General features: G+C 42.8%; 1 long non-coding RNA gene and 1 other non-coding gene across 2 annotated transcripts in view; both read left to right on the top strand.

Moving 5' to 3' along the window:
• The window catches only part of LOC132420524 (uncharacterized), a 35,674-nt gene that overhangs the window by 4,117 nt on the left and 17,845 nt on the right, over positions 1 to 13,712 (top strand). The gene's annotated exons all lie outside the window — the stretch shown is intronic.
• TRNAA-UGC (transfer RNA alanine (anticodon UGC)) lies at positions 4,312 to 4,384 on the top strand. Its single transcript has one exon. It is a non-coding gene; the product is annotated as a tRNA-Ala (tRNA).

Genomic DNA, 13,712 nt, shown 5'->3' with positions numbered 1-13,712 from the left:
GGGAGAGAAAGAGAGCTGTAAGACTTATTAAGGAAACAGAGCAGTCCTTTGCCTCATACCCAATCAGGTCTGTTCTTATCTCTCAGTGCTGATCTAAGGATATTCCCAGAATGCACCCCACCCCTCCAGACACCTGAGTATTTGGTTTTAGGTTTTGGTTTTGCTCCCTCCAGACTGGCTTCTTCCCTGGTACCCCTCCCCTTGCCAGGATCAGGGCCCCTCCTGGGTGCTCCCTCAGCCCTCTGTGCTGATCACCCCACATTATGATCTCCCTGCATTACAACTGCCTAGTAACTCCTCTCTCTCTTTCTTTCTCTCTCCCTCTCTTCTCCCCCCCAACCTCTCTGTCCTCTTCCTCAATCCCCTCCTACCCCTCCCCCCTCTTCTTCCTCCCCCTCCCACTTTCTTCCCTTCCGTCCCCCTCCCTGGGCCAACTGTGTACAGTATAAGCTCGCTGAAGGCAGTGACAGGTGACTTGCAGACCTCCTCCTGCCACAGGGCTGGCACATTGTTGGCTTCTGCTAAAATATGCTGAAAGAAAGAAGGTCCTTGGCTCACTCAGAACACCTCTTTACAACCCTTTGTAAGAGGTAAATTTCTTCTTCTTCCTGTTTGATTCCCTTCCAGATGTTTCCAAATCTACCTAAAATAGTCCCATTTCTCAAAAAGCCTTCTCCCCTCCCTGTTACTGTCATTCCTTCTCTCACTGAGTGACAAAGCCCTGCCCAAGGCATGTATAGACTCAGCCTGCCCTCTTTCTTCCCACCACCTTCCAGGGTTGTGAAGACCCCAGAGAAGCCACTGGGTGAGAGGGGATAGGACACTTTTTTCACCTCTCTAGGTGGGAAATGAAGGCATCCTCAGGTCAGTGGTCCTAAACTGGAGTTCACAGGTCCTTAGGGGTATGGAAGGCATCCTCAGGTCAGCGGTCCTCACACTGGGGTTCACAGGTCCCAAGGAGAGCACACCAAATAGTTTTAAGGGAATAAGTGTCCAGAGTTTCCCTGGGCCAAAAGTGACCATCAGGAGACGGCCCCTGGGAGCAAGGTCTTATCCACTTGGAAACCACTCCACCCCATAGTACATTGCTTCAGGGCATAAAAATCTTCCAGGAGCCCAGCAAAGAGACTACTGGAATTATTGTTGGTGTTCCCACAAAGAGAATAAAGACCAAGTGACAAGAAAACATCGAACGGTTTCTAATTCGCTAATTCGAATACGATTTGAGAACCTAATGAAACTTTAGTTAATTGAAAAAAAATTGCTAACAGGGACTTCCCTGGTGGTACAGTGGTTAAGAATCCGCCTGCCAATGCAGGGGACACGGGTTTGAGCCCTGGTCTGGGAAGATCCCACATGCCGCGGAGCAACTAAGCCCGTGTGCTACAACTGAGCCTGCACTCTAGAGCCTGCGAGCCACAACTACCGAGCCTGCGCTCTGGAGCCCGCAAGCCACAGCTACTGAAGCCCGCGAACCACAACTGCTGAAGCAGGCGCACCTAGAGTCGGTGCTCTGTAACAAGAGAAGCCACTGCAACAAGAAGCCCACGCACCGCAATGAAGAGTAGCGCCCGCTAGCCACAACTAGAGAAAGCCCTGCGCGCAGCAACGAAGACCCAACACAGCCAAAATAAATAAATAAAACATCACTAAAAATAATTGCTAATATTTTTGGCATATAATTTGGAAGGGAGTCAAATAATCAAGTAATATTGCTATACCAAACCTCCTTCCATTCCCGTCTAAAGATGTATGTGAACAAGGTTTCTCTGCACTTACATTAAACAAAACAAAAACGTAAGAGAATTGATGCTGAACTTTGTCGCATTCAAGCATTCTATCCATGAATGCATAAACTGATTGAAAACAAAACCAAAAGAGCCTGATGCATCTCATCAAAAAATGTGTTTCTTGGGCTTCCCTGGTGGCGCAGTGGTTGAGAGTCTGCCTGCCGATGCAGGGGATGCGGGTTCGGGCCCCGGTCCGGGAAGATCCCACATGCCGCAGAGCGGCTGGGCCCGTGAGCCATGGCCGCTGAGCCTGCGCGTCTGGAGCCTGTGCTCCGCAACGGGAGAGGCCACAACAGTGAGAGGCCAGCATACGGCAAAAAAAAAAAAAAATGTATTTCTTGTATAATTTTACTTTTTATGTGTAACTATATCAAAATGTGTAATATATTTATGTTTTGATGAGTTGAATAATTATAATGATAATTTAATTCAAAAGAAAACAATGTTAAGACTTAGAGCCTCAAAGTCACCAGATATATAACATTATAACGTTAAAAAATGTATATACTAATTACACCCAATTAGGATAAGGTACCAATAAAACTTTCAGTCATAACATACGTTACAGTAAGATTGGGAGCACTGAAAGAGAAAATAAATAACATAAACTTTCCAGCTGTTAAAGGAGAGCTTGTTCACATTATTTTAAATGGATGTGTTAGAATATCAAACTCCTTTGGTATTTTAGATTCCAATGTGTATATGTAAAAGAATGAGGTCATAGTTTTATTTAAGCATTACTATTCACAGTATGCTACAAGTGGCGTTCTCTGCAGCTATGTGGTCTTAAGATGAAAAGTTTTAGTTGTCAGTACCTACAGTTTTATACACTTCTAGGGAGTCTGGGAGTCTGGGTGGGGTGCATGCTTTGGACCAGCACCACCTTTCCAGGAGCCCCTCCCAGGCTGGCAGTTGCCCTCCCCACCACCCTCCCGGGCTGTTTCTCCAGACCCCCTTCTTCTCAGGATATGGAAGCTAACTCAGCCAGATGCTGCTGAACAAGTCACCTGGCCCCTCTGAACTCCTTGTATTTCCTCAACTGTAACTGGTGAGGGTAGAACTAGACCATCTCTAACAGTCTGTAGTTCTCTGAAAGCCAAACCCTTCTCACAGTCCATTTAGAGACACCTGGGGACAGCACCCAGGGAATAATGGTTTTCAGGGCACTGCCTCCAAGCCAGTTTCTATGCTCCTTATCTATCCCTTAGTCTAGGATACATTTCAAAAGATGCCTCAGCCAGGAAGCCTTCTCTGATTATGCGAAACCCAATAAAATCTAACAACCAGCCCTCATCCTGTCTCCAACCTTTTAGATCATAAGACCTGACACTGTAAGTACTTGGGAAGTGCCTGCTGAGTTAATGCATGACTTGACACGTTAATGTGCATTTATATCATGCCATCACACTGCATATGTCTGAATAAAACTTGCCTCTGTACTCATCCACGTGGCCTCTTGCAGAAACTGTTTTCAAACTTTTAAAAGTAATGAGATTTTTACATTAAGAACAAGAGTAACAACACAACAACAACAGTAAAATCCAAACTGTTCAAAAAGACCACTAATATGTAGTGTTGTGAAGCTGTGAAGCAACTGGAGCCCATTGCTGGTGGGAATATAAAATGGTGTGATGACTCACAGCCACTTAACATGCACTGACTTTATGACCCAGCAGTTCCATACCTGGGTATTTACCTGAGAGAAAGAAAACATAGTCCACATGAAGATTTGGACACGAATGTCTATAGCAGCTTTATTCATAATAGCCCCAAACTGGAAACAACTCAAATGTCTATCAATAAGAGGGACTTCCCTGGTGGTGCAGTGGTTAAGAATCCGCCTGCCAATGCAGGGGACATGGGTTTGATCCCTGATCCGGGAAGATCCCACATGCCGCAGAGCAACTAAGCCTGTGTGCCACAACTACTGAAGCCCTCGTGCCTAGAACCCATGTCCTGCAACAAGAAAAGCCACTGCAATGAGAAGCCTGCGCACAGCAATGAAGACCCAACGCAGCCAAAAATAAATAAATAAAATAAATAAATTTATTTTAAAAATGTCTATCAATAAGAGAATAAACAAATAGTGGTACATCCATACACTGGAATACTATTCAGCAATAAAAAAGAACAAACTAGCCTTACATACAAAAGCATGAATGAAACTCAAAAACGGGCTGAGTGTAAGAAGTGAGACATAAGAGAGTACACAGAGCACGTTTCTGTTTATTTGAAATTCTAAAACGCAAAAACTAAACCTTAGCAACAGAAAGCTGATCAGTGTTTGCCTAGGACCTGGCATGGGGGTGGAGGATTGACTAGAAAGGAGCAAGAAGGAACTTTTTAGGGGAGATGGAAATGTTTTGTGTATTGATTGTGGTGGTGTTGATTATGTAGGTGGATACATTGGTCAAAACTCATTAAATTATACGCTTAAAATGGGTGCATTTTAGATGTAAATGATATCTCAATAGAGTTGATTGCGATATCAAATTTTAAAAAGATCTCTGCCCATGGGACTTCCCTGGTGGTCCAGTGGGTAAGACTCTGCGTTTGCAATGCAGGGGTCCTGGGTTCGATCCCTGGCTGGGGAGCTAGATCCCACATGCATGCTGCACCTAAGAGAGTCTGCATGCCGCAACTAAGAGGAATTCCACATGCCCCAACTAAGAGTCCACACACCGCAACTAAAGATCCCGCATGCCACAACTAAGACCTGGTGCAACCAAGATAGACAGAAAAATAAATAGATAAATATTTTTCAAAAAATAAAAATTAAAAAAATCAAAAGATCTCTGCCCAAATGTCAGAATGGATATTAGAGTTTATAAGACAAAAGATAATAAAACAATAGATAGCATGGTTTGTAGCCCATAATTATTAAATACAAAAAAATACAAAAAAAATATTTTTTTTTTTGTATTTTTAAAAATTGAAGTATAGTTGGTTTACAATATTGGGTTAGTTTCAGGTGTACAGCAAAGTGATTCAGTTATATATATTTTTTCTTCAGATTATTTTCCATTATAGGTTATTATAAGATATTGAATATATTTCCCTGTGCTATACAGTAAACCCTTGTTGCTTATCTATTTTATGTGTAGTAGTTTGTATCTGCTAATCCCATACTCATAATTTATCCCTGCCCCCCTTCCTTTTTGGTAACTGTAAGTTTGTTTTCTGTGTCCATAAGTCTGTTTCTGTTTTGTATATAGATTCATTTGTACTATTTTTTAGATTCCACATATAAGTGATTTCATAATAATATTTGTCTTTGTCTGACTTACTTCACCAAGTATAATATTCTCTAGGTCCATCCATTTGCTGCTGCAAATGGCGATATTTCATTCTTTTTTATGGCTGAGTAATATTCCATTGTGTGTGTGTGTGCACGTGTGCGTGTGTGTGTATACATATATCATGTCTTCCTAAACCATGTCCATTGATGGTGTAGCCCATGACTCTTTTATTTTTTTCAAGATTTATTTATTTATTTATTTATTTAGGCTGCGCTGGGTCTTAGTTGGGGCACACTTGATCTTCGTCTCGGCATGTGAACTCTTAGTTGTGGCATGCATGCAGGATCTAGTTCCCCGACCAGGGATCAAACCTGGGCCCCCTGCATTGGGAGCACAGAGTCTTACCCGCTGGACCACCAGGGAAGTCCCCATAGCCCACCATTCTTAAGGGGAGGACTGAAACGGGGGTGATGGTGGGGCGACAGACGGGGTTCTGCGATCCTGGCTCAGTCTTAGCCGTGAGGCCTTGGGCAAGTCACTTAACTTCAATGGAGATTCAGTTTCCTCACCTATAAAGATAATAACAATACCAGTGTATTAGAATGATGACTTTTTGTGTTCCCTATCTGGGTCACAGAAGAAGAAATTCCGAATCTACCTTATCTGACAAATTTGTATTGTTCAGTCTCAGGTGGAGCCATGACTTCATCTGAAAAAACTTGCCCTGTCCCAGAGGAAGATAATTATAACACTAGTGCACCCTTGCAGAGCATTCTCTCTGTACCGGCACTATTCTGAGCATTCTCCATAATTCATTTAATCCTCACAACATTCTATGAAGCAGGTACTATTTTAATCAATCCCATTTTACAGACAAGGAAACTGGGGCCCAGAAAAGACAACAGTTATTAAGGGACACAACCCGGATACCAACCCAGGTGCTTTGGCCCAGAGCCCACGCTCTTAGCCATCAAGCTATCTTGTCTCTTGTTAACAAAAGCGTAATTTGCAATAAAGGCAGGGAAAGGAAGTTGATTGAGAAATACTAGCTTTATACAAACTTAAATGTGAACAAAACCCGGTACCTTTCTATCAGCACTTTTACAAAAAATAGTGAAAGGTGATTTCATGGTGGTTTGGAAAATCCTGCTCTGTTTCTAGTTTCAATTGCTGTGGTCTTTCTGAAGAGCAGGTTGGACCTACTAACAGGAGGAAAAAGAGATCTAGTTAGGGAGACCAGCCCTCCGGGGTTTAGCACTGAAAGTTCTGTGTTCCAGGATACCCCCTAGTCCTGGTCACCCTAGGCTAGCTGTTCCCCAGTGAAATAACCCCGAAGGAAAAGAAAAGCTGTGATGTGACCTGGATTGGGCTCCTGCCTCCCTCTCCAGCTCATTTCTCACCACTCTCTTCCTTGGCCAGGCTGAGATAGTTTTAGTTCCAAAATGGACCAGACTCTTTCCCTTCTGGGCGTGATTCCTGCTGTTTCTTCAGGCTGTTTCCAAGCCCTCTTTGCTTGGTTCACACTCACTCCAAACCCAGCCAGACTGATGAAGTTCAGCAGGTACACACCGATGTGGCCACACCAGTTGTTAAAATATCCACTTCCAGGACTTCCCTGGTGGTCCAGTGGTTAAGAATCTGCCTTCCAATGCAGGGAACGCAGGTTCGATCCCTGGTCGGGGAACAAAGATCCCACATGCATGTCGCAGCTAAGTTCACGTGCTCTAGAGCCCATGTGCCGCAATGATGTGGCCAAAAAAAAAAAAAAAATCCACTTCCCTGAGTGTACCCCTCCCCATCACTCTTCCCCAGGAGCCAGCCACTAAAGGGTTAATATCAGGCACACTAAAGATCTTCTAAAAAGCTGCTCCAGCACAAGGACTAGCATCTCTCTGCAGCCATACCAGTTGTTAAACAATGTAAATATCATCCCTGATTAAAACTATGTAAAATGTGAATTTATATAAGCAATGTCAAGAAGAGAATTTGGATGTCATTATTAATTGAATGCTTGTTTATTGGGTCCTCTTTTTGTAAAGTTGCTAATGTTCATAATGATCATCCTCATCATCAAAGGAAAACACACACTCTAGCGTTAACCCCAGGGAGTTGAGTGGACCTCGGTGGTCTCAGGCCCCAACTTCTATTCAAGAGGAGGCTTTGGGCCAGTGGAGCCAGTCTTTGAGGAGAAGTAACTGAGGATTTGGCTGAACCCAGGGCTTGGCCATTTGGACAAGTGCTTGTGACATCAGGGAAGGTGGGGCTGCCTGCTTATCAGTCTCTTTATTATTTGGCAAATCATGCCTCCCCATTCATTTATTCATTCCACAAAGAGTTAATAAGTCCTCCTAAGTGGGATGCCACTGGACTGGGGCAGTAAGAGCCAGAAGTTGTATGAGACCCTCCCTGTTCCCAGCTGCTTGAAGTATATGATATGCACACAGGAAACACATAACGTTCTCAAAGTGAGAGAAACAGACAATGAGTTTAGAGAAGGGAGGTTAATGTAGGGTAGAGCGAGGTGGGGAAAGAGGTTAGGCCTGTTTTGTTCATCCACGTGCACTCAGCACTTTCCACAGTGACTGCCCCACAGTGGGTTCGAAAAGAACCTCATGGAATGAAGGAATGAATGAGAACAAACTATTCATAATTCTGCCATTCAGAGGTAGTCATTGACATGTTGGTGCATTTCCTCTTTTTTTTCTAAATATACGACAAATATATTTTTTAATTTCAGTAACTTTGTAAAATTTATTTATTTTTGGCTGCGTTGGGTCTTCATTGCTGTGCGTGGGCTTTCTCTAGTTGTGGTGAGCAGGGACTACTCTTTGTTGCAGTGCACGGGCTTCCCATTGCCGTGGCTTCTCTTGTTGTGGAGCATGGGCTCTAGGTGCACGGGCTTCAGTAGTTGTGGCTCATGGGTTCTAGAGCGCAGGCTCAGTAGTTGTGGCACACGGGCTTAGTTGCTCCGCGGCATGTGGAATCTTCCCGGACCAGGGATTGAACCCGTGTCCCCTGCATTGGCAGGTGGATTCTTAACCACTGCACTACCAGGAAAGCCCAGTAACTTTTTTTTGGTGTAAAATAACATGTTCATTGTAGAAAAAGGAGAGAAAATGATGATAAAGCAACATAATATTAATTGCTAACATGTGTTTAGTGTTCATTATATATCAGGCTTCCCACCCAATGGCAATGACTCTCCACATTTTGGTCTATGTCCTTCATATAGGACTCTCTTTTATTCTAACTATACACTTTAAAAAAAAAATACCTGGGCTCAAACTGTTTATATAGTTCTGTATCATTTAACTTTTTTTTTTTTTTTTTTTTTGCGGTACACGGACCTCTCAGTGTTGTGGCCTCTCTCGTTGCTGAGCACAGGCTCAGCGGCCGTGGCTCACGGGCCTAGCCGCTGCTCCGCGGCATGTGGGATCTTCCCAGACCGGGGCACAAACCCGTGTCCCCTGCATCAGCAGGCGGACTCTCAACCACTGCACCACCAGGGAAGCCCTAACACTATTTTTAACATTTCCCTACATCATTGGAAGTTCTCTTAAGGATTATTTCAGTGGCTATTTATCCCATCCTGGGGGTATACTGTAATTAGAGGCTGTGGGATGCCAGCAGGGACTTGTACAGTCTATCCAATGGCAAACAGGGATTCACTATAGGTTTTTTAGTGGGAGGGTGACAGAATAAACTTGTCTTAGGAAGATTGAGTGCACTAGAAATGAGCAAAACAAAGCCAGGGAGGCAGGCAGGAGGTGATTCTTTGGGCAAGGGATGCTAAAAGGAAGAGGGGCGTCAAGTACTTCACGAAAAGGACTGAGGACAGAGGAGGATGGAGAGGAGGGAGTCCAAGTGCATTGGAAGGTTTGGAGAGTATTCGGCTCCAACTCCTTCCAATTCATTAGCTTGAGAGAATTGTGCTACGTGGTCAGAAATAAGGAAGTTAGAAGGGGAACTCTGTTAATGAAAGGAGAGGGGAGTTCTTTTACATGAACGTTTTTAGCTGGCAACTCCTGAAGGCAGTTAAAAAAAAGAAAAGAAAAAGAAAAAAATACTGGCCAGGGCTTGAGTGCAGAGTCTGGGCAGGAAAGAGTTGTCTGAGGGGGGCAGTAGCAGTTGGGATCAGGTAGATGGAGACGGGGTGGAGAGAAAGACAGGGAGAAGCAAAGGCTAAGCAAGGCTGGATGCGGGACAGTGGGCAGGGCAGGGCCAAAGCCCCAGAGGCAGCCTGATCCTAGAGACAGATGGCATGGAGGGGCTGGAGGGCTGACTAGCAAGATCCTGTTCCCCTGGCACCAGGAGGCTGACTCAGCCCAGGCCGCTGACTTTGCCGCCAACTCTCTCCCAGGACACAAGTACACCGAGTAGAGAAAAACCCAATTAATTAACTGAAAAGCCTGGTGAGTGTGTAGCCTAATTATTGTATTATCATCAGTATGTTGGTAAATAAGTAGTGTTCTTCCCAGGTTTATTGAAGTATGATGGACAAAGAAATTAAGTGTTAGATATAAAATTCTTTTTCTTGCATCCTCTTTTTATTTCAAAGCTTTCTGACCTGCGCATTGAGTCTCTGGGCTCCTTCTGAGTAGCAAGCCTGATTCGGAGGCTTTGGAGTGGAGTATGCAGAAGAAATAGAAAAAGACTACATGAGGTGCATTTCACTCACAAAGAGCCTGTGCACTGAACTTTTTGAGTAAACTCTTTCTTTTTTGTTAATCCCTTTTTCAGCAATAGGAAAATCACGGTGGTGGGGTATGGGTAGATTTCTTTTGGTTTATTCTTACTGAGTTGAGGTTTTGCTGTAGGTATTCCAATGTATGCAGTAATTTTAAATAAGATATGGGCTTAACAGAAATGCCTAAGAGTTTGACCATACCTGAGTGTGAACCTGTGGATTGCTGGTTCTGGGACTGTCTGCCACTTACTAGCTTCTTTGATCTTGAGGCTAGTCCCCTAACTTCTCTGGGCCCCTGTATACTCCCCCAACACCCCTCACAGACCCCAGCAATTGCACTTGGGTACCATGTGAGATAGGGCAAACTAAAGCACTTTTACAAGTCTAAAGCTCCTTACACCTTGTGTTGGACACTTTGGAAACAAAATGTTATGACTGCCGTGATTCAATGTCAGGGCCACGTTTTAGTTTAGTTTTGTTTTTCTGCTAATTAAAACTATTTTATTAATCTTACACTCTCCCTAAGCTAGCTAATTCTTTTTAACTTAGGGCTTAGGTTTTTGGGGGTTTTTTGATGCAGTTGACATACAATATTACATCAGTTTCAGATGTACTACATAGTGATTTGACATTTGCATATGTTATGAAATGATCACCATAAGTCTAGTAACCATCTGTTGCCACACAGTTATTCCAATATTATTGACCATATTCCTTTTACATCCTCATGGCTTATTTATTTTATAACTGGAGGTTCGTACCTCTTAATCCCCTCAGTATTTCACTCCCTGCCACCCTCCTCCCTTCTGGCATCTACCTGTTTGTTCTCTGTAATTACGACTCTCTTTTTATTTTATTGTTGTTATTTTTTTAAATATTTATTTATGTATTTATTTATTTGCTGCACTGGGTCTTAGCTGCGGCACGTGGGATCTAGTTCCCTGACCAGGGATCGAACCCCGGCCCCCTGCATTGGGAGTGTGGAGTCTTAGCCACTGGACCACCAGGGAAGTCCCTATTTCGTTTTGTTTTGTTTTTTAGATTCTACATATAAGTGAGGTCATACGGCATTTGTCTTTCTCTGACTTATTTCACTTAGCATAATACCCTGTAGATCCATCCATGTTGTGACAAATGGCAAGGTTTCATTTTTTTATGGCTGAGTAATATTCCTTTGTACATATATACCATATCTTTATCCATTCATCTATCATGGACACTTAGGTGGTTTCCATATCTTGGCTACTGTAAATAATGCTGCAATGAACATTGGAGTGCATGTATCTTTTCGAGTTATTGTTTTTGTTTTCTTCAGGTAAATACCCAGAAGTGAAATTGCTGGATATGGTAGTTCTATTTTTAATTTTGGGGGGAACCTCCATACTGTTTTCCATAGCGGCTGCATCAATTTACAATCCAATTGATAATTCACAAGTGTTCCCTTTTCTCCACATTCTCACCAACATTTGTTATTTGTTGTCTTTTGATGATAGCCATTCTGACAACTGTGCTTTTAATTTGTATCTCCCTTATGATGAGTGATGTTGAGCATCTTTTCTTGTGCCTGTTGGCCATCCATGTGTCTTCTTCAGAAAAATGTCTATTCAGGTCCTCTGCCCATTTTTTAGTCGGGTTGTTTTGTTTTGGTTTTTTTCTTCGTTGAATTGTATGAGTTCTTTGTATATTTTGGATATTAACCCCTTATCGAATATATTGTTTGCAAATATCTTCTCCCATTCAATAGGCAGTCTTTGTTTTGTTGATAGTTTCTTGCCATGTGCAAAAGCTTTTTAGTTCGATGTAGTCCCATTTGTTTATTTTTACTTTTGTTTCCCTTTCCAGGAGACAGATCAAAAAAAATATTACTAAGACCTATGTCAAGGAGCATACTGCCCATGTTTTCTTCTAGGAGTTTTATGGTTTTAGGTCTTATATTTAAGTCTTAATCCATTGTGAGTTTATTTTGTATATGGTGTGAGAAAGTAGTCCAGTTTGATTCTTTTGCATGTAGCTGTCCAGTGTTCCCAGCAGCATTTTTGAAAAGCTTGTCTTTTCCCCATTGTATATTCTTGCCTCCTTTGTTGTAGATTGATTGTATAAGCAAGGGTTTATTTCTGGGCTCTATATACTCTTCCATTGATCTATGTGTCTGTTTTTGTTCCAGTACCATACTTTTCTTTATTAGTTTTTTTTTAATTTTTAAAATTTATTTATCATTTATTTTTGGCTGTGTTGGGTCTTTGTTGCTGCGTGTGGGCTTTCTCTAGTTGCGGCGAGTGGGGCTACTCTTTGTTGCGGTGCGCGTGCTTCTCATTGCAGTGGCTTCTCTTGTTGCGGACCACAGGCTCCAGGCACGTGGGCCTCAGTAGTTGTGGCACAGGGTCTCAGTAGTTGTGGCTCACAGGCTCCAGAGCGCAGGCTTAGTAGTTGTGGTGCACAGGCTTAGTTGCTCTACAGCATGTGGGATCTTCCTGGACCAGGGCTCCAACCCGTGTCTCCTGCATTGGCAGGTGGATTCTTAACCACTGCACCACCAGGGAAGCTCAGTTTTTTTGTTTTTTAATACACTTTATTTTGGAACAGTTTAGATTTAAAGAAAAATTGAGAAGATAGCACAGGGTTTCCCTGTATCTCACACCCAGTTTCCCCCATTATAAATATCTTACATTGTATGGTATACATTTGTCACAATTAATGAACCAGCATTGGTATATTATTATTAACTAAAGTTCATATTTTATTCAGAATTCCTTGGTTTTTACCTAATGTCCTCTTTTTCTCCCAGGATCCCCCCCAGGATCCCACCCAGGATCCCACATTACATTTAATTGTCATGTCTCCTTAGGCTCCTCTTGGCTGTGGCAGTTTTTCAGACTTTCCTTGTCTTTGATGATCTTGACAGTTTTCAGGAGTACTGGGCCAGCATTTTGTAGAATGTCTCTCAGTTGGAACTTTTCCGATGTTTTTCTCATGATTAGGCTGGAGTTCTTCAGAGGTAAAATGTCATTCTCATCACATCACATCAAGGGTACATACTATCAACTTGACTTATCAATGTTGATCTTAATCTTGATCACCTGCTTGAGGGAGCGTTTGTCAGGATTCTCCACTGTAAAGTTATTTATTTCCCCACCCTTTTCAGACTGTCCTCTTTGCAAGGAAGTCACTATACACAGCCCACAAAATTGCTGGTTTACACTCCTCCTTGAGGGTGGAATATCTACATACATTATTTGGAATTCTTCACAGGAGATTTGGCTATTATCCTCCATTTATTTATGTATTCAATCATTTATATCAGAATAGACTAGCAGCTATTTATTTTGTACTTTGGGTTATAATCCAATACTGGTTTATTTTGTTGCTCCAATTGTCCCAGATTTGGCCTTTGGAAGCTCTTTCAGTTGGCCCCTGTGTCCTCTAATTTATCTCCACCTTCCTGTTGTTTTGTTTGTTTGTTTAGCACTTCCTTACTTTCTGTGCTACAAAATGTTCCCAGGCTCCTCTTGTATATTTCCTACTCCAATCCTAAAATCAATCATTTCTCCAAGGAGAAAGTCAAGGCGTCGTTTTAGTCTTAGCAAATGTGTATCTGACTGGAAGTTGGGACAGACAATCCGTCAGGTGGGCAGGAATAAGACTCAAGCCACTCTCGGGAGGGGACTCTCCCAGCAGCAACAGCCAGAATTACAAGCCCTTAGCTGAGAAATAGATGACTCACCAGCTCCCCAGGTTGTCTCCTCCCTCCCCCTCTTGCTGACAAGACTGTCCCTAAACCAGCTCTGACAGAACGACCTAGGTTCGAAAGTGTCCCCACCCAAGGGGCCAGTGAAGAATGGCCTGTTGCAGGCCAAGTTAGGGCTTTAACCATAGCCAGCTGATACCTCCCCCCATTTGTGTATTTGTGTATTATTTATACCCCTTCTACCTGCAGAAAGAATTAAACAGGATTACCCTCAAATTCAGCTACAATAAAACTATTAAAGCTTGAGTAAA

This window comes from Delphinus delphis, chromosome 2, assembly GCF_949987515.2.
Source record: "Delphinus delphis chromosome 2, mDelDel1.2, whole genome shotgun sequence".
Taxonomy (NCBI): domain Eukaryota; kingdom Metazoa; phylum Chordata; class Mammalia; order Artiodactyla; family Delphinidae; genus Delphinus; species Delphinus delphis.
This window is presented reverse-complemented; position numbering and strand designations above follow the sequence as displayed.